Source organism: Oryctolagus cuniculus, chromosome 3 (genome assembly GCF_964237555.1).
Source record: "Oryctolagus cuniculus chromosome 3, mOryCun1.1, whole genome shotgun sequence".
Classification (NCBI taxonomy): Eukaryota; Metazoa; Chordata; class Mammalia; order Lagomorpha; family Leporidae; genus Oryctolagus; species Oryctolagus cuniculus.
In genome coordinates this window covers 164,327,669-164,351,724 of record NC_091434.1, presented here as the reverse complement: position 1 = coordinate 164,351,724, position 24,056 = coordinate 164,327,669, and the positions used below count along the sequence as shown (strand labels likewise).

Here is a 24,056-nt window from a genome sequence, read left to right as displayed (position 1 = left end):
CATATGGGGCTCAGTCAACAGAAATAATGACGGTTAGCACCTGGAGGTCTTAACGCCCTCTGGCAGAGGGAGGGAGAAGCCAAGGATTTCAAGACCAATGAGTTGCTAAGCGAGAAATCCAAATAAAAGGTTGAATAACAAAGTTCTCTAGCTCAGCATTTTTCTGGTTAGTACAGTCAGATGCTATATCAATCCATACATAAAAACTAGCAGAAAAAAATCTGTAAAAAGCCCACATTAGGCCGGGCTATTTACAGAATGTTATAAACAAGCCACTACCCGCCAGAAAAGTCTGCTCTAAAGTATCAGGCACATAGATAAAAAAAAAACAAGCACATAAAAGCGTGACCTAAATTTTTCAAAATCTCCTTTCTGGCCTATTCTGTAACTAGAAAATGTCTTGTTTTAGTTTGGCAATGTTAGAAATATTGGCCTAACGTAAGCCTCAAAGGACTTCTCAGCAGAACTCCTAAGAGTGATCTCCCACCTTAGGGGGCTTGCAGAAGGTACAAATCATGAACGAGTTGGAGAGGAGGCTGGGACGGAGGCTGGTAGAATAAAATGAGATAAAAATCTTTCAATCTGAGATGACCAGTTTTGGAGTAATCTCCGAGGGGACCAGAGAAGGGAGAGTACCTTCTTTTTTCTTCTCATTGGAATAAGGAAATTGCTCCCAGTTGGGAATAAGAGATGGCACCAAGCGGCCTACATCCACTAACTAGACAAGAGAACATGGGAAATGACCTGCAGACCAATACTGAAGCATGCGCACATGGCTCCTCCCCAAACCGGAAAGGGAACGTGGATGTGAACCAGCAAGCTGCAAAAGCAAATTTTCAAAAACCAACATCAGCAACTGCTGGACAGCAACAGGCAATGATATTATATATGGGAGTGTGGTGGGGATGTCTTTCCTCATGTCTGGCATAATTACACCAAAGGCCCCACTCACACCATCTGCTTTGCTGCCCTTTAGGGAGAGGGTATGGTAAGCAGTAGGCTACTGTGCCATATGCTATGATTTAGTGCTATTTGAAAATACAGTTAACTCAAAAAGTACTAGTGGTCTTTCAAAAGTCACACTGGGGGGATGCTGGGAGCCGAACTAACTGGTATTTGTGTATGGTTCTCTTCGTCAAAGCCCAGGAGAACATACTTCCTTAAAAGACAAGGACAAAACAATGTGCCGGTGGAGAAAAGATGCTGTGCTGACTCTCTTCTCATTATATGTCCCTCTGCTGCCTGTTTATCTACTGCCAGCATGATATTAATATCTCAAAACCACCACAGAGTTAGCACTTCTCAAACTCCACTCCCACAAAGAGGCTGCTTGGCTGGCCACCCTGTCTCCTGAGTCACTGCAGAAGCGTGCTGGCAAACGCTGTCATTATCACAGAGTTGCGTTTGGCAGCATGGAGAAGGCAACAGCCCCAAACCAGCACATGTAGATGCCGAGGATTTAACCTGACATCAAGGAGCCTTAGCAGGGCAGGAGAGAAGGGACCTCCCACCAGAAGGCTATCAAAAAAGCTGGGTGGGGTGTGTGTGTGTAGAGGGGGGACAACTCCACTTTTGACAGGTTGAGATGTCTCGGTGATTTTAAATGCCAAGAGAACAAAGAAATATTTGTTATTGCATTTTGAATTACCAAGCATTGACATTTTACAGTCAATACATGGGGTCTGCAGGAGAAATGCTGGAATAGCAGAGCAGGCAAGCAAAACTCACACAATTAAGCTCCTATGTGAAAAGCTAAAGAATACAAAGTAGAACAGCACAAATGTTTAATGATCCACTCCTGTTAATGCTGCTCAAATCAATTCACAGAATTACTGAGCACCTGCCTGGCCCAAGGAGCACCAAGGGCATGATCCTTCCCCATCCTCCCCAACCCTTCACAATCCTTGCCTCTTTATCCTATCAGCACATGTCTACAAACCAATTCAGACCTGCCTGTGGAGTTTCTAAGGCCCTGGATTCTTGACCGTTCCACACCCAGCCCACTACTTTCCTCTGCCTTCATTCTAAAGCTTAGCATCTAAGCCGTGTTCTCTTAGCTTCTTATCCCTAATTAGTTTCCCCTGGAGGAAGAGTTGTGGAGCTGCTGCTTAGCAATAAGCAAAGTAAAATTACATGAAATAATAGCAACCATCTACACTGGCCATTTGTACATGTCAGGCAGGTGAGAATCGCCCCGCCCCACGATACATCGTCACCCTCTACTGAATTACTAACTCAGTTTCTATTTTCCTTGCTAAATAATGAGGTCTCTAGGGGGATGGGTTTTTGGTTCTGTACCCTAGTTCTGAGTATAGCACTTTGCACCAAGTAGACATTAAATATTTTCAGAACTATTTAAATCACTCATAATAAGTACAGCACGACAACCAAAAACTTTTAACATTTGTTTTCAGCTACTTGAAAGGCACAGTGAGAGAGAGAGAAAGGGGAGGGGGGTATGGTGCTGCATTGTGGCACAGCAGGTTAAGTCACAACTTGCGACACTGGTATCCCATATGGGAGTGCTAGTTCAACTCCAGGTTGCTCTACATCCAATCCAGTTCTCTGCTAAACACACCTGGGAAAGCAGTGGATGATGGCCCAAGTGTTTGGGCTTCTACTACCTATTTGGGAGACCTGGATGGAGTTCCTGGGCCCAGCTCTGGCTGTTGAGGCCATCTGGAGAGTAAACCAAGGTATGGAAGACCTCTTCCTCTGACACTCAGCTTTTCACATAAAGAAAGAAAGCTATGAGTGACAAAGAGAGCAGGAGCAACCCAGCAAGTGAGAGAGATGGTTTCCATCTACTGGTTTACTCCCCAAATGCTCACAATAGCCAGTGCTGGGCCAGGCTGAAGCCAGGAGCTTAGAGGTCCACCAGAGACTCACATGTGGGTGGCAGGGGCCCAAGTAGTTTAGCCATCATCTGCTGCCTTTCTGGATGCATCAACAGGAAGGTGGATAGGAAATAAGGAGTGTGTGAGACTTGAACCAGACACTCTGACATGGGATGTAGGCACCCAAGTGGCAGTTTAACATGCTGCACCATGTTATCACACCCACCCACAGCAAAATTCTTTGAATGTTGTTTTAAAACTCCATAAAAAATGATATATTCTTTTAAGTGTAAGAAAAACACCAAATCATTTTGGAAATATACCAATAGAACATTACTTATTTTCCAAGCCAAGTTTGCATAGCTTAGAATCAAAGAATGATAACTTTCTGCACAAGGCCCAGCCTTTGTCTTTCTCCACCCTATTATCTGAGACTGCAGTTTCAAAAGAGAATGAAGTGAGAGGGAGCAAATGGAATTAGCCTAGATCCATGTACTTGATTGTCTCATTCATTTCTTTTGGCTGCTAATGAAAGGTCAGGAGATTTTCCCCTGGCTAAAGATGGCTCAGAAACTGACACTGGTGCCTTGATCGGTTGCCCGGTAAGAAGAGAGAACATTAAATTGTGTGCCATGACATTATGATGCCTTAGACAAATTTATAAGTTCTGCCTTCTTGTGTATATCAGTAATTCTATTCCAATTACACATACCCAGTGTGAAAGGATAATTCACAATCAGCATATAAAAAAGGACCTAATAGCCATGGAGGTCCAACAGTAAGTCATCTCTCTGTATCAGCTAAAAACACAAAGAAAATTAGTTCTGGGATGGAAACGCTTCTCTAAACTCAGAGGGAAATTTAGGGTTCCATTAAAGTGAACACGTTCTATCAGGCGTGATCAGGTGTTCCTGACATAAGCACAAGTTACACAGGTCTCACACACAGGCTTTCTCAAAAGAACTACAGGTAGCTGACATCCTCCCCTTCCACTCCTTTGCATAGCAAGCAAAGTTGTAAGTGTGTACTTTCACACTGTTAGATAGCTTTGAAACCAGGAGTCCTATAAGCTGCCAACATGAAGAAAACGTGTCCTATGTCCATACAAGAGAGTAGAAATTTTGAAGACTGGGGCTGGTGTCGTAGCATAGAAGGTAGAGGTGCCACTTGCAACACTGACATTCCATAGGGGTGCTGGTTTGAGTCCAGACTGCCATGCTTCTATTCCAGCTCCCTGCTAATACGCCTGGGAAAGCATCAGAAAATGGCCCAAGTGCTTGGGCCCCTGCACCCATGTGGGAGACCCAGATGAAGCTCCTGGCTTTGGCCTGGCCTAACCCTGACTGTTGTGGCCATTTGGGGAGTGAACCAGTGGAAGGAAGATCACTCGACTGCTCCCTCTCTCTTTCTGTAACTCTGCCTTTTCAAATTAAAAAAGAAAGAGAGAGAGAGAGAGAAAAAGAAAAAACGAAAGAGAAATCTTAAGAAGCCAATTTCAGTTGCAGGAGGCATGCTTAACCCACCACAATAATGGAAGTGAAAAATTATATATTTATAGGAAATATACTTGTCTAAAATTGTTTGAGTCATTTCACAGTGTTGTATATGTGTGTCTGTAATTTTGAAACCAATGTTTCAGAAAAGTTTCACTTACTATACAATGACCATGCCTCTTGGACCATTTGAGAACAAATGGCAAATCAGTTTTACTACAGCTTCCAGACATGTTGGTAGGTATCTCCCAGAAACCAGGGCATTTCATACATACTCAACAAGCATAGTGGAACTAGGGCATTAATGCCATCTAATCTATACAGGAGTCAAAGATTGTCAACTGGTAATGGAATACTTTGATAAGAATAAAAAGATCTGTAAGAGTTAACCCTTATCTGAGTAGGACACATCCGAAGACCCCCAATAGATAACTGAAAGCAAGGACAGTGCTGAACTCTACATATATAGTGAGCCCTTGCATATCCATGGGCTTGTAAGCAACAGATTAAACCAATCATGGGTAGAAAATATTAGGGGAAAAATTGCATGTGTATTTTGTCATCCTTCATAAATAATACATTAAAACACTATGTATACAGCATTTATACTGTATTAGGTATCTTAAGTAATCTAGAGATTATTAACATATATGAGGACATGAGTTACATGCAAATTCTATGTCATTTTATCTAAAGGACCTGAGCATCTATCCATTTTGGTATCTGTAGCAGGTCCTGGAACCAACCCCCATGGACATGGAGGGACAACTGTTCTATGTTGTTCCCTACACACTCATACCTATGATAAAGTTTAATTTATAAATTAGGCATGGCAAGGGATTAAACATCAATAAGAATAATAAAATAGAACAAGTACAGCAACATGCTGCTATGAATGTTACATGAATGTGGTCTTTCTCAAAATACTTTCTTGTACTTCCACTTTTTTACTTAAGATAATCACTTTAAGCTTTTCTTTGGCATATCCCAAACTGCCAGCATCCCTCCTCTTTCTTGTTCTATGCGGTTGGTAGTAAGTCGAGGAAAGGTTATTTAAATACAAGCACTTTGATACTGAGATGGCAGTTCTGATCATCCAAGCGGCTACCACGTGGCTGCTAAGAAGAGCAGCACACACAATGTCAACATGCTAGATGAAGGAATGAATCATATCCAGGTGAGGCAGAAGAATAGTGTCAGACTTCATCATCTTCCTCAGAACTGTCCAAAATTTAAAACTTACTGATTACTTATGTCTTGAATTTTCCGTTATAGATTGGTTTACCATGGGTAACAGATACTGCAGATAAAGATAAAGGGGGATTACTCGGGATGGCGGTGTGGTTCCATGGGTTAAGCCACCATCTACGATGCCTATATCCAATGTGAGCAATGATTGAAATCCCAAGTGCTCCAATTCCAATCCAGCTCCCTGATAATGTGCCTGGGAAAGCAGCAGAAGATGGCCAGAGTACTTGGGGCCCCTGATAACCATATAGAGGACCTGTATGGCTTTTCAGGCTCTTGGCCTCAGCCTGACCCAGACCTGGGGAATGAACTAGCAGATGAAACCCCCTCTTTCTTTCTGTAACTGCTTTTCAAACAAATAAATAAATCTTTAAAAAAAATACAGGGAAACTACTATAGGTCAGGATTCCAAGTTATGTTTAGTTGTCATGCTTCTAGGTCTGGAATAGTTCCTCTGTCTTTGATTATCATGGTTCTGACACTGCTGAAAAGTACAGCCCATTACAGTTTAACTACTTTCCATGTTCAGATTCAAGTTATACACTGCTGTATGTTCATTTCATTAGGGTGGTGTCTACCAGGCTTCACTAAAAAATGACTATTATCTTCTTTGTAATAAACAGGTATTTTATGAGAAGAAACTCCTTGCACCCTATTTTGGAAAGATTTATTTATTCATTTGAAAGATACAGAGACAGAGAGAGAGATCTTCCATCTGCTGGTTCACTCCTCAAAGAGTTGGGCCAGGTCTAAGCCAGGAGCTAGGAACCCTATCCAAGTCTCCCACGTGGGTGGCAGGGGCCCAAGTCTTGGTGTATTAGCAAGGAACTGTATCAGAAGTGGAGGAGCTAGAACCTGAATAGGCTTTCTGATTGGGATGCTAGCATCACAAGTGGCAACATAATGCATTGTGCCACATTGGCAGTCTGGTACTCTGAACTCAATAATTTATATCCCTCACTGAACTCCGAAGTTATTCATTTACTTGTTTACATTAGTAGGAATTCGTGGGATCTCATTTTATTCACAGGGTGATAATTCACTACTAATGTTCTTTGATGAACTCAATTTGGCCGGTGGGTTTTGGAACAAACTGGCTTCAAAGTCATTCAGAAGTGTTCCTTTTTATTCTATGAGTCCTTCCTGGATTTCTGGGAAAACAATTCGATCCAGGTTTATCTTCTCTTTCATTTCTGACTTGGGAATAAGCAATGTAGCTAAGGAGCCCGGGTTGACATCCATATTTCTCTAACTACTGAAACCACATGTGGTCATCATGAAGATGTGCCTCTTGGATCTCCAACTGCAAGAAGCACAATGCTGATTTCTGAAGTGCATCCCTATTTCAGCCCAGGTTGCCCAGCCCAATAACTGGGCTCAGAAGAGACCCTAGTATTGCTGAGACACAGGACTCTTCTAACGGGCAACGTAGATTTGAGTACTCCCAAACAGCATAAAGAAACTCTGTTCAGAACTTCCCATAGCTTGTACTTTTCCTATCCAACCTTTCTTCATTCCCTCCCTTCCCCACTGAGATTTGAACTACGTGGCAGTCTGGTGGCTCCCCTAGCCAGACCATTTTCGCTCAGGAGAGTTCTCTTCAATAATTCTCTTGCACATCTAAATTCATCTTGGCATCTGCTGCTTCTAGCAGCCGAACATTCCATGAGTTCACACAGGTACCTGTAGTCCTGAACGAACACTACAAGGTTCATTACAGTCCCCCTTGCTTTCTGTATTTAGAACTTCCTTCTCTGACAGTGAGGAATCTGAATTATCCTTAGTACTTTTACTTACAAGATCAATCAATACACCTGTTTGTAACCAGTCTTGTATCACTGATGTCAGCCCCTTCCTGGCTCAGACTCCAGTTCTCTGCCACTGAGCCATGTCCCCACATGGCTGTCTGTACCCAGAATGGACTCTGACATCTTGTGTGACACCCCATGCCAGTCTATCCCTCTGATCAGATACGCCTGCTAAGAAGGACTTGAGACAACTGTTTATGTTCTTCCCCAAACACCAACCATGACTAACTTTCCATAAAGCAAAACCAAGGAAAGGCAGAAAAAGCTTATCCAGAAAGATCTTGCTTGCTCATGGGAGAACCAGACTACATGTTATGCATTTCCCTGTCTGGTTGTGCTCAGAGCTAAATGGAATCCATATTTAAACAGTGAAAAATCAAGATTAAAAACTTCCTTATGTACATATATATTCTATCTCACTCCAACATTCTGTGACTTAAGTGGAGCCAACTGAAAGGGAATACAGTACTTGATAAAACAGAACTTGGGTCAAATGGATGAAGATATCAAAAGAGTGACTATATGGAATAATACCTTAACACCCTTATACACACACACCTATGCCTTCATTCTCCAACTGAAAAGGATAACAGATAGCTCAGTGGCTCAGGCTCAGATCTTTATCTAACTCTTTGAGCTTAACATTTTCCACTTAAAACCCATCTACATTTTATCAGTCACTGAGGCATCCACAGAGATTACAAAAGCAGAATATTTTCCGTAAGGCAAATACGCTTAGCACACATGCAAAACAAACTCCTGAGAAAACGCTTCTGTGGTATATTTCAGTCAAGGTTAACAGAAAGAAAAGATTATCAACAGCACAATATATTCGTAATAGCCATTTCACCACATCTCACACACATCCACACACACAACATTCACTATAGAATTTCTTTATAGTCACTGCAGGGCCCTATGGTTGTGCCTTGTAACTTCATGGCTCCTACTGACTGCGAGACTCCTAGGCCTCGGGCACTTTAATGGTTCCATTGTCTTAACGCCAGAAAACTTCCTCTCCTCCTTTATCCACATTGGGAGTGGTCTCACACATGCTGGGATGGATCTCAAGCAAACTTCTGATGTGGAGGAAGGCTGACTTCGTTCCTCCTCCACTGCCAGGGGATGCTCCTAGGGAGGAGGGCTGCTATAGGAGAGAAGCTGTGGAGTGCTAATGCCTTTCATTGCAACTAGGTCACCCCAGGAGTCAACAAGGAGGCAGAGATCTCAGAGAGTCTGAAAGTAGCTTTCCTAGTAGTTCCCCATTTACTCACATGAGTAAATGCAGAACGTGGAATCCCCATCCCAAAAGATACCAAACAAGTAGCGGGAATGCTCAACAGCTCACAGGCCCAAGCCAGGCTCCCTTCCCTACATGGTCACACTAACAGCTTTCTTACCCATGCTCTAGAGGCAGGGACATGCGATCGTCTTGAGAAAGCATTGGATTTTATGAGCATACTTCAAAAAACCCTGTGGGTACAGTGTCGTGGCACAGTGGGTTAAGCTGCCACCTGCCAACACCAGCATCCCATATGCGAGGTGGTTTGAGTCCTGGTTGCTGCACTTCCGATCCAGCTCCCTGCTGATGTGCCTTGGAAGCAGCAGAAGATGGCCCAAGTACTTGGGCCCCTGCATCTACATGGGAAACCTCGAAGAAGCTCCTGGCTTCAGATTAGCCCAGCCCCAGTTGTTGTGGCCATCTAGGGAGTGAACCAGTAGATGGAAGACTGCTCCCTCTGCCACTGTGAGGCTACTTTTCAAACAAATAAGTCTTCAAGTAAAAAAAATAAAATAAAATAAAACACTGGAAAAAAATGAAAAGATAAAATTTTGGCACAAAAATTTTTGGAATTCCTGTACAGTTTCTTCACAATGTACCTTTCCCATCAATTTTGTGAAGGACCCTCATATAAGCTGATGAAATAAGTCTATAAAGGCTAAGAACAGCAGATGTGACAGAGCTAAGAGACAACGGGCAATGAATAAATTCATTTTATTAAGTTGCTATTTTCCAACTAAGACTCAAGCAAAGAGAAAGCCCTACAGAGGACCAGGAAGCTTTCCATACTAAGTTTAAGTGCATCTTGGGGCCAGCGCTGTGGCACAACGGGTTAAAGCCCTGGCCTGAACCGCCAGCATCCCATGTGTGCACCGTTTGAGACCCAGCTGCTCCACTTCCGATCCAGCTCTCTGCTATGGCCTAGGAAAGCAGTAGAGGATGGCCCAAGTCCTGGGCCCCTGCGCCCACATAGGAGACCCAGAAGAAGCTCCTAGCTCCTGGCTTCGGATCAGCACAGCTCCAGCCATTGCAGTCAATTGGGGAGTGAACCAGAGGATGGAAGACCTCTCTGTGTCTCTCTGTCTCTCTCTGCGTCTCATCTCTCTGGGTAACTCTGACTTTCAAATAAATAAATGAATCTTTAAAAAAAAGGGGGGGGGCATCTAAGAGGAGTCACACTGAAACTCTCCCACACAATTTTTTTTTTTTATTTCCACAATCTCTACAGGGTGAATGTAGATCACTGATTTTTTGTGTATGTGTTCCCCTCTTTTTTTCTTCATATTCATCCAGAAGGCACTTTTTCACATAGCCAAGCAGCATCTGTAGACAGGAGATTTTGTTTTGGAAGCATCAATAATTGGAAACAGTTGAGGTGGCACCACACATACTTTATAGATTTACTAAATCTTGTTCCCACTATCTTCCCTATTTTTCACTTCCCTTTAAATTTATGTGGTTCCAAAACTGACTCAAATTGATTTTTAAAATCTTTTTACACCGAATGGCTTCTTTTTCCATGTTACTAAACCTATTGCCAAGATAGCCAACAGAGGATCCAAACAGTAGCTGGAGACATTCCCAGCATGCACACTACATGTGAAAAGAAGGAGAAACCTTCAAAGGCTTCTTTGTCCCTGGACATGCTTTAGCTCTGAGGGTGAGGTGGGCAGTGGGGGAGGGTGGGCTGGAAATCTATGGAGTCTTATGGTGGGGCACAGCCCACTCCAGGCTCTGGGACCCAGCAGTCCAGCCATGATTGTGTGGAAAGCCTGACCCAAAAACCCACATGCATGGATGGCTGCATATAGAGTGGCTCTTCACAGAAAATCAAGGGGCAAAGAAAGCACTGCTCCACACAAATCTGGCCAGTTAATATTAGTTCATATTTAATGAGCATTCAGACTATATACAGGTCTGTGATTCCGCACACAATATAGGGTTAAGAGCATTTTCTAGACATTAGAGTTGAGGTATGAAAATCAAGAACTCTTGGGAACAATGACTGTGCTTTAATGAATCCTAATCATTCTTCCTCACGGAGAGGGGAGGCAAGAACAACAAAGATTCATATGGGCCTAGTCCTATTTTAAGAATCCAAAAGGACACATAATTAGAAACCAAAAGAAAAGTGGTAGAAAGGCTGGGTTAAAGAAGGGAGCGAGGAAGAACAAAGAGACAGGCAGGGCCAGACAGGAGAAAAAGACATTCCTGTCACTGCTTCCTGTGATCCCCACAGCACACAAGGGTGCAAACTTCATTATCCCTAAGGGGCTTACACTTGAGCACTAACAAAAGGCTCTCCTGCCGGCGTCCTGGCTCACCAGGCTAATCCTCCGCCTGTGGCTCCAGCACCCCAGGTTCTGGTCCTGGTTGGGGCACCGGATTCTGTCCAGGTTGCTCCTCTTCCAGTCCAGCTCTCTGCTGTGGCCCGGGAAGGCAGTGGAGGATGGCCCAAGTCCTTGGGCCCTGCACCTGCATGGGAGACCAGCAGGAAACACCTGGCCCCTGGCTTCGGATCAGTGCAGCGCGCCAGCCATAGCGGCCACTTGCAGAGTGAACCAACGGAAAAGGAAGACCTTTCTCTCTGTCTCTCTCTCTCTCACTGTCTAACTCTGCCTGTCCAGGGGGGAAAAACAAGGCTCTCCAACTTCAGAGTCCACATGCCAGCACCAGCAGCTTGGGAGGAATGGAAAAAACAACAACAAAGATGTGTAGGAACCTGGCTTTAAAAGAGGATGAAAAGATGTCATCTCATATTCACCTTGCCAGAACAGCTAATTCTCTGCTGCAAGGTTCATATTCATTAACTGATTTCCATGCAATTCCAGCCACCCTAGGTGGGGGTACCTACCCTGATCTTAAAGAAAAACTAGCACTTGGAAGCAGTAGAATTAAATACCTAACCACTTCACAGATCAGGCCAGTGCAGACAAAAGTGCTGAAAATATAGGCTCACAGGGATTTAGAAAAAGAGGGAGAAGAAGCCTATAACAGCAAATAGTTTTATCAAATAGGTGTGCTTAGTAAATAGACATTTTTATTCTGCCCCTGGGATCCCTACAGTACTATCATCTTATTGCCACCTCTTATTTGATAGTTTCATTTATTCAGCAATATCATGGTTACACCTTTATAAGACTAGTAAAACTGCGGCATTATATTCCATTATGCTAGCTCCTCTGTGAGTACCAATGCACTTCCAAGTCAGCAAAATACTTGCGGAAGGTAGGACAATGATGAATACTGGCTGAATCACCTGGGTATATCAACAACGTCCAACTGCACACATCTGCAATACCCACTCTGTCCTTTCACCTCCAATCACCAAAATAACAGAAAACAGAGAAGAAATAAAAAGTCCATTTCACAGGAGGTCACTGTATAGACTCTCGTCTGAGTCGGCCTATATGACATAACATGGCACAATGTCCTCAACATGACCTTAATGTAAATGACAAACACACTTCTGTCATAGAAGGAAAGAAATAGATCCTTCCAAAAACAGTAACATTATCACTAAACTACTAGGCCTCATTGAAAAAACTAAATGGGACAACAAGCATGCGCACACAATTCAGCGAACCAGTCCACTGCTTGCTAAATATGCCATGCATTTACATGTCCAACTATTCCCAGCACATGTGAATCTGTATGATTCATCATGTAAATCTCAGCATTTCAAAAATAAAACTCACTTCCCTAGTTACATCTCTTCGAATCTCACCAAACCAGTTCATCTTCCCAACAGTCTTCCTTGTGCAGGACCTCAGGCTCCCAGTCCCCAAGGCCTTGTGTTCTTGTCATTCCCACGTATTATCTGTGACTTGTAATCAATGATGGTTCATCCCACGACCATGTTCTTTTCCATCGTATCTTTCTGTCCCAGCTGAAGCTCCCACCACCTCTCTTGTGAGCTGCTGTAGCCTCCCTCACCAGCCTCCTGGCAATGCTAACCAACCCCAAAAACTGTCATTTTCTCCTTCAGGGGTAGGGAATGTCTGGTCAGTGACCGTTCATTTCTGTTGGCCTGGCCAAGGCCATCACAGGTGGGTCTTGAAATAGCAGGCTGACTTTTAAGTTGATAATTCTGTATGGCCCACGAATGACGTTATAAATATCCAAATGGCCCATGGCAGAAAAAAGGTTCCCCACCCCTGTGAAAGCTTAGGCCGCCAAGGAATCCTCCTTCTCAACACACTACCACACAGAAAACGTGCTTGACATTTTTCAATATGGAGAGAATTTCTGAATCACAGTGGTGGACAGGGAGGGAGAGAAGGAGGTGTGATAGAGGGGGAGAAAGGTGATGGAGGAGAGAGTTGAGGAGAGAAAGGAAAAGCAAAACAGTGGAGGAAAACGAGGAAGAGTAATATTTATTGAGTGCTATTCTCAATGCTTTACACTTATTAACTCATTTAATCTTCATAAAATACTGATGAGATAAAGACTATAATCATTCCTGTTTTGCAAATGAGAAACCTGCAGCACAGTAAGGTTAGGCTTGTAAGTGACAGGGCTGTAACCATCCAAAACAGCTACACCTAGGCTGTGAGTACAAACATAGGGTTCCAGCAATGAACAGCAAAGTGCCCAACCCCTAACCTGTAAACAGCTGATGACACATTCCTTCATTTATTTTCACTCAAGAGGTAATTTTAGATTTAGTGAACAATTACTGAGTATCCAATCAAGGGGCAGTATTTAAGCCACATTATTAGCCTAATCTTTCTAGCAACACAGAGGTAGTTAGTGTATAATATATTACACCTCTAAAATACAGTAAAACAAGGGTGGGTGTTCGGCACAGTGATTAAGCCACTACTTGGGGTACTCTCATCCCATGTTAGTGTGCCTCTGTCCAAGTAAGAGCTCCACTTCTGACTACAGCTTCCTGCTCATGTGTACCATGGATGGCAGTAGTTGATGGATTACGAAAATGCCACCCACATGGGAGAGCAGGAACAAGTTCTAGGCTCCTGGCTCCAGCTTGAATCAGCTCTGGTTGTTGTGGGCATTTGGGGACTGAACCAGCAGATGAAAGACTTCTCTCTCTGCCTTTCAAACAAAGCAGATAAAAACTTAAAAATAAAACAGAAAATTCAGACTTGCCAGAAGGAATCCTGTCATAACCTTTTAGAAGTCAGGTTTTCTGATTCCCAACGTGATTTTATGTTAGCTAAACAGTAGCACAAGTGGCAAGGCAAGAGGTCAGTAAAGGCAGTCCCCAGTACAGCTCTCTCATGCCTCTCTTGTCCTCCATTCAGCCTACCTACACTCTGTGTTAGCCACCCTGTAGACTTGGCAGCTCTCTCCAAGCATGCAACTCTCCACAGGTCATAGCCTCAGGCTGTGCACTCATTTGGCACTTATCTTTTATAGCTCTGTATTATATCTTCCTTTGTGTACATATCTTGTCTTCTCACCTAGATCACATTCCCCTCTGGTCCAAGAAGAGCTAGACACGTAGTAGGCACTCAATAAATATTTATGGCCAGCTGCCTGATTTCACTCCCTGAGTTCCCAGGGGATTCTGTGAACTGCTGGATGAAAACAAAGTAATAACTGACTGAGTCACAGAATTTTTGAGCAGAGTCCACAGAGATAAACTAATCCAAATGCCTCCATACAGAGATGAACACAGATCCAGAGAGACACCCAGAAAGTTGTTAAATGACTTGGGAAGAGAAAAATAGAAAGCAACATCATCACAATGGGCATCTAAGAGTCTTCTGATTCCCAGCCTATTTCCCTTTATTACACTGCAGTCCTTTGAAAATTCCGTAAAAGAGGAATAAATATATTGCGCACATGAATTATCTAAGATGTCCTTAATACATTAAAGATGTATCAGCACATTAAAAATAATCTCTCCACATAAAATACATATTAAACATTTAATTACAATAATTTGCTTGCCTTGTGGGGATTGAGAGGACTTTTTTGAGAGGCGAGGGAGGAATCATTGGAAAATCTCGGATGGTTTCTCCTTTTCTCTCAATTATATATTCCAACACAAGGTCAAAATGCTCACTGTAGACACAGGTATGTTTCCTTCAGCCTTTACCTAGCTCTGCTGCTCTTTCCTTTGAGGAAGAAAATTTCATGGAAGAGAAATATGGGAATTGTGGGTTTCAGGTATACGGTGAAAGCTTTCTCAGAGATAGAGGAGAGGATGGACTGAGTCACTTAAGGGCTCTCTCTCATCCCTGCCACCAGCATCCCCCACTGACCCACACAAAGGGTCCTGACCTAAACACTGTTAGCATTCCACACTTTGGTATATAATAAGGTCTTTAGCTAAATATTCACATGCCAAATAATGGGTAGAACAGACAACTGCTGTCATACTTGCAACAAACTCTGCAGTTTCAACAGGATGCAGTGCTAAGCTGTACACCGTGGAAGATAAAAATCATCAGATGCCCGCCCTTGCCCCTCTCCAAAGGAGATGGGGCCCAGGCACATGGCGAGGCTCTTCCCACTCCTGCCTGGGAGGTGACACAAAGAGGGACAGTCAAAATTCAGGTACAATGGTGTTCTGTCCCTGCAGACAAGGGAGGGCGTCCTAACCAGACTGCTCCCAACCAGACATCACTAAGCTACTTCCTACTTTTTGGCTCTTGGGACAGTTCTTCCAGCTATTCATAACTCCCTCTTGCTTCTTTGAAGCCAAAAACCCTGCAAGAGTTTGAAAATAAAAGGTCTCTAAGCATGGGTTAATCAGGAAACATGGGGAGCCCCAAGATGAGCGAAGTCTGGAAAGCACAGCAGACGCCTCACAGGATTCCCTTCCCAGAGGGCTGGCTCCCATCCCAGTTGCAGGGCCGAGGGTAGGTGGTTGGGACTAATCTTTCTCCACGCGGTACTTAGAATGCAGTAAGAAGGAAGGACGCTGTCTTCCCCCAACACCTCATTAGCAGTCGAGTTAAAACTAAACGCTGTGCTCTCTACCTGAACACTTGAATCTCTGAGGTTCCCAACACACCAGGAACAGACACCAACACCCCTACGGAGTCATTTTCTTAATGGAAAAAACAAATCACAGCCATTAAACGGCTTACTAGTTAAAACAATTTCACATCTACAGTTATAAAACATAAGAGATTTTAGCTTAGTTTACTTTATTTTCAAAATTCACAGTGTGGCAGAATCAAAAGAGAGGGTCTAAAAAGACATTATCTCGTATCAACACTAACACAGAAAAAATATTCTCATCTAATAAGAAACAATAACAGAGAAGAAGATGGCAAAATAGAAACATATGATAGGGCCGGCGCCATGGCGCACTAGGTTAATCCTCTGCCTGTGTCACTGGCATCTCATATGGGTGCTGGTTCTAGTCCCGGTTGCTTCTCTTCCAGTCCAGCTCTCTGCTGTGGCCCAGTAAGGCAGTGGAGGATGGCCCAAGTGCTTGGGCCCTGCACCCGCATGGGAGACCAGGAGAAGCACCTGGCTCCTGGCTTTGAATTGGTGCAGCTCCAGACGTTGCGGCCACTTGGGGAGTGAACCAACAGAAGAAAGATCTTTCTCTCTCTCACACGGTCTGTAACTCTACCTGACAAATACATAAATAAAATCTTTAAAAAAAAAAAAAAAAGAAAGAAACATATGATAAAGGAAGAATGTTTTAAGATTAAAATCTAGGGCTGCCAGCATTGTGGCACAGCAGGTTAGTGCTGGTTCAAGTCCCAGCGCCTCTACTTCCCATGCTGCTCTCTGCTAATGCGCCAGAGAAGGTGCAGAAGATGGCCCAAGTGCTTGGGCCCCTGCCACCCATGTGGGAGACCCAGACAGAGTTCCAGGCACGGGCTTCAGCCCCAGTTGTTGGGGCTATCTGGGGAGTAAACCAGCAAACGGAAGACTTCTCTCTCACACACTGTATTTTGAATGAATAATCTTAAAAACAAACAAACAGAAGAATGATCAATTTTCTCTCATCCATATATACAAAGAAAGAAGTTCTAAACAGCACTGGTAATTTTTGTGAAAATATTGAAAGCAAAGTCATGTTCGCCACCACCCTAGCCCTCCATCAGCAGAAGAGAGCAAGTCTGAGCTTAGGCAAAGCCAAGGCGGCACAGAGAAGTGACGCAGGGCACACTGTTTCACTTCACATAACTAATGGGCGAAGCCTGCACAAATTTCCATACCTACACAAAATAAGAGGAAAGATCTAACCTCACTACAAAATGTCTTCCACCACTCCTATATCATAGCCAAATTCTAAAAGGAAGTAGGATGTCCTGGCCAATAGTAACGGAGTGCAAGTTTGACACAGCTTCATCCTTCAGTTCATTTGTTTTATGACACTCGATGATAAAACACAAGGCCAAATAGACTGCGTGTCACCTCAGTAAGTACGAAACATTCCATACTGGTTTACTGATCCTCCTGGCTGGGGAAGAACTTCCTTTTCCGTTGCTCAAGTAGGGAATCTAAGGATTATTCTCTGTGCGTATACACAGCGTGATAAAGGGCGTGAAGCCAGCGTGGCAACTTATGACAAGATATTTATTCTCTTAAACTACGTAGCATCCACTACCTCCTTATGATATAAATTATTACCAAAATGCTCTGCAGTATAACAAAAAGGAGGGTAAAGGACACGGAGGTTTTGATTCTTCACAGGCATATTCCTTTTACTCTAAGGACTTTCGTCATTTGCTATAAACTAACTCGGTTCATTAGCAGAAATGTGCTCAAAGAATAGACTGAAGAATGGAGAGCTGACACAGAAGCAGAACTGACATTTAACAATAATTTCCCAAGTTTCCTGCACTACCATGGCTCACTTAGGAAGTATACATCTATATCTTAGCACTGAGAACAGTGAAAAATCAAAGACTCATCTTCAAATTTATCTGGTTTGCCAAGTACTATTTCGTACTATCAAGCTTCTACTTGAGAAGTATAAGTAGCAGCAATATGTCAGTAAAAGCATGGTGAGCTGATTCTTGAGTGGTCATTCTGACCTTGAAAATACACTAAGAACCAATGGGACTACAACACAAGTAAGCATTAAGAAGGCAGGTAGACTTCATCACTACAGCTCAGGTGGAGGTGGGAGACAGCATTTTCTCTCTAACATGGTCTTGATGTTCTACCCCATTTGATCTATTTCATAAATGGCTTAACTAAGATCCAGAGAAATTAAATCACATTTAAGGATGGACCTGGACTAGAACTTGGGTCTCATGCATACTTCTCCCATGATAGCCTGCCTGCTACTTCCATCTAGATATTAGAAAAAGTCAACAGGAACAAAATATTGATACATGCAATAATTTTCTGACCTGGCTGTGGTGGACAATGAATTTGACACATGATAAAGTAGCAAATTCCTGAACAATGTACCAATGTCAAATTCCTGGTGTTGGTATTAGACTCTATGGAAGACATAACCATGTGTGGAAACTGCACTTAGGATAAGTGGAGGAACATCTCTCTACTATTTGCAACTTCTGTGAATCTGTATTTACTTCAAGATAAAAAAAAAAACTTAAAAAAAAAAAAAGTCAACAGAATTTGACCTCACTAAAAAGGGGGAAGAAGGGCCAGTGTTCCAGCTTAGGAGGTAAAGTCATCTCCTGCAGTGCATCACATATGGGCACTGGTTCGAGTCCTGGCTGCTCCACTTCCCATTCAGCTCTCTGCAATGCCTTGGGAAAGCAGAAGATGGTCCAAGTCCTTAGACTCCCTACTCCCACATGGGAGACCCAGAGGAAGCTCCAGGCTCCTGGGTTTGGGTTGGCCCAGCTCTGGCCCTTGTGGCCAACTGGGGAGTGAACCAGCAGATGGAAGACCTTTCTCTCTCTCTCTCCGCTTCTACCTCTATGTAACTCTGACTTTCAAATAAATAAATATATCCTTAAAAAATTTTAAAATAAAAATAAAAAGAGAAGAAAAGCACTTGAGAATCCTGAACTGCATTCTCAACCACAATAAATCTTTTAACTACCCTACCGAAAAATTTCCCCCTTAATGCCAGATTACTTCCTCTACCAGTTCTTAGCTTTGTTTTTAACAATAGCACTTTTCATCATCCATATATTTTCATCATCCATCTGTTTTGCTCCAATTGGCACCCACAACAGATACTCATTTGCTTAAATCCCAGTACCAGAAACAGTGCCTGGCAACTTCATATAAATACTCAGCAAATTACCTGGGTCAGCGGGGTGGGAGGTGGGGATATAAGTTAAAATACAAGGTAAAATGATCATGTTATATTCATGTGGCTGAAGAAAAAGGTACAAATTGGGGATTGCATTTCACTTATGCTTGGAATAACTATGAGACCTGAGCCTGGATCAAGGTGTAACTATTTTAAATTAGGCCTCCATCTTGTAACTTGGGCCTGACCAGGCCCTGAACCCTAAGCCAGAAGCTCCTAAAAGTAAATAAATGAATTCCCCTTGCGATAAACTCTCCTAGCAACAGCCGTTTAGCAGATAACAGAGAAATCCCTAGAGTTCCTGGTGTCTTCTCAGGGCAGATAAGGTGATTGATAGCTACCTGAGACCCTGCAGTTCGGCATGTACACCCCAGCAGCTCAGACCCTACGCTTCAGCCAATCAATTCAAAAGGCATCAACCCCAAAGCTATCCAACCACCTTTAGTAGGTCCGTTCCTGCCACTGGATGCACTAATCAATTCTAAGAGATGTCCTTTGAATTTCTCACGGGATGAGATGATTTGCTAAATGGTACCATGATGTATAGAATGTCTCTGAAAACCCTATAAAAACCCTGTTAACTGAAGGGTCAAGGCTCTCAATTCAGACCCGCTGCGTTGGTGTTGATTGAGAGACCAGGCCCGGACCTGCAATAAAACTCTCGTGCGCTTTACAGCAGTATCGGCTCCTTGGTGGTCTGAACTGGCATACTGAACTGGGCATAACATAATGAAATTCCAAATTTCATTTCTGGCTTTAGAAAAAGTATTTATCTTTTGAAAATCCCAGCAAAACTGAAATTTTGAATGATGTCACAAAAGGCACAGGATATTCTTATCTCAGGTCTATCTCAGCCAAGCCTAGAAATAATGGGATAAGCCACAATAAGCCTGGAGAGTAGTTAAGCATATATTAAAGACCCTCAATACAGCCAAAAACATACCATATATTATACAGGGAATAAAAAGGAGATCCTTGTGACCTCGACGTAAAAGCACAATGAGCCCAATTATACCTAGCACAAGATGTCGGGGAAGGATTCACACAAGCAGCCCGAGAGACTGTGGTTCAGCAAAGTCCGTAAGGAAAAGCTTTCCTAAGGAGCGAAATGCTGAAGAACGAGTGGGAGTGAGCCAGGTGACATCTACATTCCAGGCAGAGGAAGCATCCTGACTTCAAAAATAGTGACTTTAAGTTGTTCTTTACAGAATGATGGATGGGAACAGGGGATGCTAAATATAAACACGGAGCGGTAGGTCGGGGCCAGACCATGGGTTTGTATAATCCTAAGGGAAGTACAATGATTAGTAAAGACTTTTCAGCAGCAATCAGGGTTCGGTTTCGGAACAGAATTACAGGGGCCGGTGCTATGGCGCCATGAGATGCAGCACCGGCACAATATATGGTGCTGCTCCACTTCCAATGTAGCTCCCTGCTAATGCACCTAGGAAAGCAGCAGAGAATGGCTTAAGTCTTTGGGCCTCTGCACACATGTTGGGGACCCGGAAGAAGCTCCTGGCTCCTGGTTTGGGATTGACTCAACACCAGCCATTGCGTCCAGTGGATAGAAGACCTCTCACTGTGTCTCTCTCTCTCTCTATGTAACTCTTTCAAATAAATAAAATAAAAAAAATTTTTTAATGAAAGAGAATTTGAAGAGAAGACTGGAAATACAAAGGCTATGAAGGACACTGCTCTAGGCTGACAGCACAAAAAAGGCAAAAAGGAGAGAAAAGATGGGACGAGAACTTGAGCTACATCAGTAACTAATCAGGTAGAAAGAGAGAGGAGATTAAGATGACATTGCGGAGCCAGCGGTGCGGCGTAGCGGGTAAAGTGGCCACTTGCAATGCCAGCATCCCATATGGGTGCTGGTTTGAGACCCAGTTGCTCCACTTCTGATCCAGCTCTCTTCTATGGCCTGGGAAAGCAGTGGAAGATGGCCCAAGTCCTTGGGACCCTACAACTGCATGGGAGACCTGGAATAGGCTCCTGGCTGCTGGCTTCAGAATGGCACAGCTCCAGCCATTGTGGCCATTTTGGGGATGAACCAGTGGATGGAAGATCCCCCCCTCTGCCTATCCTTCACTCTGTGTAACTCTCACTTTCAAGTAGATAAATAAATCTTACAAAAAAAATAAAAAAGACACTGCACTCTATAGAATAAAGACTTAGGTAAATGAAGACACTATCAACCAAAGTGGGGCCATGTGAGTAAAGATATAACTTTTGAAGGAAAGATCATCAGCTGATTACAGTCAACAGTTAAATATATTGGTGAAAATCTTGCTAATAAAAATGTGGGCCTCACACCCGACAGCGGAATCAGCAGCAGACATGTGAACTGAAGCCACTGGAGAGGAGAAATCACCCACGAGAGACAGAGGGAGGAAGACAGAAGCCTAGCAAACACAAATAGGGCACTCAGAATCAACCAAGAGAAGTCACTGAGTGGGAAGGAAATCTAGGAAAATGTGTACTGAGAAGGCAAAAAAATTCATGATAAGAAGCATGTTGTTGATGATAAGAAAAATGTTGTTGATGGATCAAAGCAAGAAGGAGAGGAAAGATAGCAAGTGGAGATTATATTAGAATTTTGTTTAATTATTCTAATTAACTTGGCTATGAGGAGAAGGTAAAGAGATAAATAGATAGAGTCTAAGCAGCTGAAGGCATATTTCTGAGAAGCCTGTGAAAATGAGGGTGAGGAGCTGTAACAGAGGAGGGACCTGGATAAGGAAGACAGTTGTAAAAGTCTGAAATAGCTGTTGTTCTGAAATAAGCACATAAAAATAGCATTTACAGAAAATTAATCGAGCAGTATTTTGCAGAAAGAACTGGAGAGAGGACCGCTTGCATTTAGAAAAGCCTCTTTCAAGGGTATTACATTAATTTAGATCTAACTTGTTGAATGGACAGAGTCATGGCAAGAGGAACAGGAAAGAACTGACAAGGGAATCCACGCAGGATCATTCTCAGTTACTGCAGCTCCTGGCAAGGAACCACAGCTGTAGATGGGCAGTCCCTTTAGGTTTCCCAATCCAAAATGCTGAAGTTGTTCTTGAAGCACAGCTCATAATGCAACTAACCAACCCATTAAACCTGAATCACCATGCCCATTAAAAGTACATCTGGAACCATTTTCTTTCCAAGCAGTGATCAATCCTGACAGCCGTCCAATCAACCTGGACAATGCTTCGAAATGCCCCTTATCCAGATTTCTGGTGTCTCTCCAAGCACAGTAAATCGTTGACTGATCTGAAATGGAATTGAATCAGTTGAGAGGCAAAAACTACAAAAACTGGGTGATGCGGCAGGCGCCATATAGCACTGGGTTAGGCTGCTACTTGCAGCACTGACATAGTGCCTGTTGGAGTCCCATTGTTCTGCTAGAAATCCAGTTTTATGCTAATGTGCTTGGGAAGGCAGAAGATGGCCCAAGTTTTGGTCACTGCCCTTCATGTGGGAAACCCTGAAGGAGTTTCTAGTTCCTGGCTTCAGTCTGGCTCAATCCTGGCTGTGGCAACCATTTGAGGAGTGAACGAGCCAAAGGAAGATCTCTCTCTCTCTCTCCAAGTCTCATGCACTTTGCCTTTCAAAAAAATATATGTAAGTCAATCTTAAAAAAGTTAGGTAAAGTCCATTGAGAAAATGTGCTTTAATAAGCTTCACAGGCAATTCTGGAGTACATTTAAGTTTGAATCTTACATTCTAAAAAGCATTAGGATTACATCCACTGGCTTTGAAACAACACTAGGATATACAAATGGAAATGAATAGCAGGTATGAAGTGAGCTGGGACCAGAGATAAGCAAGAGAAATAAAATGCAGATCATCGGCTGGCGCCATGGCTCAACAGGCTAATCCACCGGCACACCGGCTTCTAGTCCTGATTGGGGCTCCAGATTCTGTCCCGGTTGCCCCTCTTCCAGGCCAGCTCTCTGCTGTGGCCCGGGAGTGCAGTGGAGGATGGCCCAAGTCCTTGAGCCCTGCACCTGAGTGGGAGACCAGGAGGAAGCACCTGGCTCCTGGCTTCGGATCAGTGCAGTGCGCCGGCCGCAGCGGCCATTGGGGAGTGAACCAACGGAACAGGAAGACCTTTCTCTCTCTCTCTCTCTCTCTCACCGTCCACTCTGCCTGTCAAATAAAAAAAAAATGCAGATCATCGTAATAAGTGAACTATAATATAACAACGTAACAAAAGGAAATCATTTATAGAGGGGAAAAATGAGAAATCAAGACTGACCATTAGACAATGTCAAGTCAAAGAACTTAAGTCAAATTTTTAAAAAAATCTTGTTATCACAGAGAAGACACAGCACTTAGACGGAGCACATCCAGGGCCAGTGCTGTGGTATAGTAGCTAAAGCCACCATCTGTAGTGCAGGCATCCCATACGAGTGCCAGTTCCAGTCCTGGCTGCTCCACTTCCGATCTACCCTTCTGTTAATGCACCTGGGAAAGCAGCAGAGGATGGTCCAAGTCCTTGGGCCCCTGCACCCACATGGGAGACCTGGAAAACGCTCCTGTTCTTGGCTTCGGATCGGCCCAGTTCTGGCTGTTGTGGCCATATGGGGAATGAACCAGCAGATGGAGGATCTCTCTCTGCTTCTGGCTCTCTGTGACTCAGCCTTTCAAATGAATGAATAAATCTTTAAAAAAATTAAAAAAGAAAAAAGAGCATATCCACCAGTTTCTGCTTCTGATTTCATCTCTGAAGTTAATTGCTAACGTCTGACAATCAACAACATGTTTGGTATCTGCAGAGCATCTTGCTTATCTACCCCTAATACTGACCTTCCTAAATCAACCAAATGGAGACAGTTCAAAGGGGCATGGCCAAGAATATATAAAATCCAGAGCAATTCAAGAACCCAGCATATGTGCGGAGGCCCTCAGAGGGACACTAATGTAATCACCAGTAGTGTTTCTTTCTCAATGGAATTCCTGCCTGGGTGCAGGCTAATTTCCTCCATGGTGAATGCTGCTGTTGAGATGCAGAACTCTCTACCATCTGGTACCCAGAATTAGCATAATGACAGATTATCCAATCCCTTACATTTAACAGATACAAATGGAGCTTCTATAATACCAGTCCACTCATGTCCTCATTCATATAGTCTACCCCACCCCATAAAGATCATTCCTCCTATCCTGCTGTTATTGAATCTGGAGTGGAGCTTACCCCTAAGCTTGCCAATGGATCCAGGT

General features: G+C 43.4%; 1 protein-coding gene across 1 annotated transcript in view; it reads right to left on the bottom strand.

Annotated features, from left to right (window-relative positions):
• SND1 (staphylococcal nuclease and tudor domain containing 1) overlaps window positions 1-24,056 on the bottom strand; it is a 410,316-nt gene that overhangs the window by 177,679 nt on the left and 208,581 nt on the right. The gene's annotated exons all lie outside the window — the stretch shown is intronic.